We start from the raw sequence: 5,011 nt of genomic DNA on the forward strand, positions 1-5,011 counted from the left end.
TAGTTGATTTTGATACAGGAGTGGACATGTTCAGGACTGTGCAATCACTTGATCATAATGGCATTAGTCTGTTGGAGTCAGTTCCTGAAGATGATGGCAAGGCATCCCTCCATGGTGTTGGTGCCCGTATGTCTGCATGATCTTGTACAAGTTGTGTATTGCGTATGCAATGCCAGTTGCAGATGTGACCCAGGCAACGTAACTAGTGCCAGCGGCTGTAGTTGGCCTCACACATTTTTATGCCATATCTGTGCGCAGGACATGTGTGTAGGAGGATGCAGCTCAGTCAACACTGTGCATTGGCATACAGCTGGGTGTTCATAGCTGGAATTGTCAGCTGACGGGGTAAGGTCCTTCTGCAGTGTCAACATGAGACTGTTGCTTGGTATTTACACGGTGTCCTGAGCAGACAGTTGTATTATCTCACAAGGTTGCATACATGGAGTGCTGCATTTGTAGTGGGGGTGGTTTTAACATCTAGGCTAACTTCAGCTGGTATTGCGCATGTTGTGTATGTTCACAGATGTGCTTGAACTCTGCACAACAATGGTACCTATATACATAATCCACCATTCAGCTGGGGTCGTGTGTAGGGTGAGCAGCTTGTAGCTGGAGCATGAACGTGTGTGGGTGCTGGATGGACAGGTAACTGCAGTGGCAAGTAAAAGTCAGTGTGGAAACAGAGCAAATACAGGGGATACACACCAGACAGGCCAAATTAGCCCTATCAGGAGCAGCAGACACACACACCAAGGGCACAATACAGTGAACAAGGCACAGACACACCATGGTGCCACTGGGAAATGGCCTAATTGAAAATCAACATTGTACTAGTGGTACAGATTGTACCACGAGTCTATTGGGCCATTTCAATTGGGGAAATACATTTCTTGTGTGTAGTAGCACAATTATCTGTGTGACAGGCCTGTACATAAGTACTTATTGTGGAAGTATGGTGGCTGACTATTTTTCACAAAGCCATTTAGTGGAATTTCTAACACACTCCAAGCTTGAAATTGGTCCCGTTCTCACTTCTCCACATGAAAGGTGTAACCGTGATCAAGGATCAGTGGTGTGACGAGGCTTTGCCATTTGCTCAGATTCACATATGTGTCAGGACATCTCTATTCTGTCATGTCATGTAAGTCATCTTGCCTTGGCTAATTCCGCAGCTCATTTTTTCCATCAGTGTGTCAACATACATCTGGCACACTGAACCACATCAATGACAGCCTTGAATCACATTAGAAAAGTGAGAATCGATATGCTTCAGTGCCACAAGGCATTAAGGCATGAGGGCCACAGTCTTTGCAGCAGCACTGAAGTGTTTGTAGGATTTCATACATGAGACACCATTTGAGTGTTGTGTGATGTTGTTCCAATCACTGGTGTGAAGCATGTCCCTATTCCTATGTTTCAGTTAATAGAATTGTCTGCTACTTATCTTACCTTAGGATGTGCCTTTGATGCCAGCCACGTACTGACGTTTTGCTTTCATATATACATGTGGTATGTCAGATATTTCATCATCACATACATACACCTTGGGCACACCCACATTTATGGTAGTGTGCAAGCAGATCTGATTTTAACACTCACCCCCTCCTTGTACAAACTTGTAGTGTTAGTCATTCTAACTTATTACATCATTCGTTATGTTGCACATTAGCAATGCTGTAGTACACACGTTCCTAGTCACTTTATGAACGTTGCCAGTTGGACATTGCATGTTGTGTTTGCAAATTGATGTAAGTGACAACTTAGCAAGTAGCAAGGTATGACAGTACTCTAATACTGAAGGGAGACATACAGTAGGGTTGAGGATGTACATGCACAGTCCACACATAAACATGACATTTGTGACATGCATGAGTGAGTAGTTTTTTATTGTGTGATAAGGGAATGTCAACATCATGAGTTCACCTCTTGGAGAGAGGCCACAGATCATTTATTGTTCATCCTTTGCCTACCAGTAATTGGTTTATCATCATTACTGGGGTATTATGAGCACCAGACAGTGTTCATTTATTGTCCTGGTACTATATGTGCTGCTAACGCATTGTTCTGCGGAGGACTGGGAAATCTTCAGATTCATCTTCATCAGATGTGTTTGTCACAGCTGATGGTGTGACCAGTGGGGCAGTTGAGACAGGAGGCATAGCCACATCAGGGACTGCAGATGTTGATGGTGTTGGACCTGCAACATGTTCGATTCCCATCAGGTACCGCATAAATGCATTCAGCATGATTTGCTGGTTCTCAAGCACAGCTGTCACATCTCGTTGGTAGTCAGCCAATTTTGTCAGGTATGCATCCTGTTTTGCTGTCATTTGTTTGAGGGTGTCCTGTATTTCCCTCAGAGTGTTGGCCACTTCAAAGCTGGCACTTGTGGTGGGCATTTGTCTGTGCCTCTGCTGCATGACTTCGGAAATTTCATTCATGGCATCAAACAAAGTACGTGGTGGTGCTTCGTTGCTGCTACCAGTTTCCGCACTAACAGTATTTGATGTTAGGCAACGGAGCACTCCCTCTAGGGTCCCTGCCATGCTCTCAATCCCCTTACGCACCTCCAGTGCCAACTGACCCTGCACATCCACTACACGCTGTTCAAAGGAATGTAGTGTGTTTGGCGACTGGTGAGGCACAGATGTTGTGGGAGGTGGCATAGGAGTGCTTCCCTGTTGGCCAACCGGAGATCCCACTGTGCTGCTTTGCCTTCTTGTGGGTGGAGAGGGAGTTTGTAGTGATTGTAACAGGTCCTGGATGATTCCTGTGCCCATACTTGTTACACTTTCACCGCCCTCATCGTCCGATTCAAACATGTGTTCCTGCTCCTGAGTAGGTGTACCATGGCCTGAAATCAAAAATAGATGTATGTTTATGATCATGTCTGACATATGGTGTACAGATGCACAATTTAGAGTCATCTACCCTTTTTGACTTTGATGTGTTTCAACATGTCAAAGTTCAAGCGACACATCATCACTCGTTGTGTACAAAAATGACATGGCATTAATCATTTGATGGATACAAAATGTTTACCAAAATGTTATGTTATGTTATGTTAATAACTTCTATTCAGCGCACAGCTGCCCCAGCCAAGGGGCGTCCTGGCGCCTGATCAAGTACCACAACACAACAAATCGACGCTGAAAGGAGAATAGATCAGTCAACAGAGGTGAACAAATGGGTTTTTATAGCACGTCTGAAGAGAGTCAGGCTGTTAAGGGCACGAATATGGACGGGAAGGGAATTCCATAATCCAGCCGCCAAAACTCGGAACGAACGAAAACATGGGCAGACAGTGCTTGCACACTTGCAACATTCAACTTGAGTGCATGTCCTGATGTCTGTTTTGTTGGTGTGTATTGGGGACACATTCCAGCACAGTAGGAAGTCCATGTGGCATTTTGCACTCTATATGTGTGCAACAGGTATCAGGCCACAATTACTGAGGATGTGGGACATGGATTTCTTACCATCTCACATCATCCCACCTGTCATAGCCATCACATCTGTGTTTTTTGTGTGTGGGCCATTTCCTGTGTCTTCATGCTAATTACGTTATATTTGGATAATCCAGATTGCTCCTGGTATGTTGCTCAACCTACTCCCAGATCCCCCTGTGTGCCCCTGCTGCCGCTGCTGAGTACACACTGGAATGTGTGAAGAACCACCATATTAGTGTCCCGTTAGTGGCCTCAGTGCAACTAGTTTTCACCCTGTTTGCACACCATTTTTTTTTCAGTGCCACTGCTCCACCACCCCATGCACACTTGATGCTCCCGCATACCAGCTGCTCCTCCCTCCCACATCCCCATATGTGCAAAACCTTGCTCGACTGTGCTACTTGCGCACCAGAGGCACACCTTAAGCAGGCCAGGCTCCACCCATCTGCGCCTGGACCATGCCCAGCGCCAGGACCCCTTGTGGCCACTAACGCAACTACACCAGACTCCAGTACTACGCCTGTACCCTCCATGCACTCAATGCCGGCCAATACAACACTAGCTTCAAGGCCACCACAATGACATACACACGAGACCCTTCTGCTGCCGCACATGCAGCTTTATATGTAACTGAGCCACCAAACCCTCATGGAGTGGACCCAGCCACCTCCGATGCATTATCCACATCACCCACTCCACACAAACCCAGCCCATGTGGCTCTGGGATCTGCTTGCCACCTCTGCCCCAGATGTGTAATTAATGAACTTGACCTGGTGGAACTACTCCTCTGCGACCAACATCACCATAGACATCCCAGACAGCTACAAGTTCAACCGCAGGGATTGCGCAGACTGATTTGGTGGATGGGTCACCATCAACCACAAGTCTACCCTCAAGGTCGGCACCCATGCAGATAACACCATCAACACCGCCAACCACCTGCACATGAACATCCACACCGACACCCAACACCACCCTCAGGGAACCCTCATGTACAGCACACCGACCCAGTGCTCAGTTCTGCTGCTCCATCAATGACCTCGCCAGCACCCAAGCACTGCCCTCCACGCAGTACATCATCCTGTGGGACCTGACCTTACACCTCAAGGACAACAACGACGACAACTCCACCATACTGAACAACAACCTCACCAGACCAGGCTGCAGACAACTCAGGACCAAACCCACGCCGCCAGCCACAAGCTGTACCCAGTCTTCTCAACAGGCACCCACGTCACCTCCAACCACACTACTGAACTGCACTCGACCGACCACCGCAGCATCAATTGTACCTTCTATTAATCAACCACACACCACCGCAGACAACGGCACACCAATGCTGGGTAAAAGTAAACGTAGACCAGCTGGTCAGACCCCTCAGCCACAGCCCGAACTACAGCCCCACAAACCCAGTCGCCAGTGCCCAAACACTCTGACAGTGTATGTAGGACTGCACCAACACCTTTGCCCCACTCATGTTACCCTCCAACAGCCACACCTGCAACAGAGCCACCCGCTTCACCGACTACCTCCAGACCTACCAACGCACATGCCGGAAGAT

This window comes from Lissotriton vulgaris, chromosome 9 (assembly GCF_964263255.1).
Source record: "Lissotriton vulgaris chromosome 9, aLisVul1.2, whole genome shotgun sequence".
NCBI classification, from domain to species: Eukaryota; Metazoa; Chordata; class Amphibia; order Caudata; family Salamandridae; genus Lissotriton; species Lissotriton vulgaris.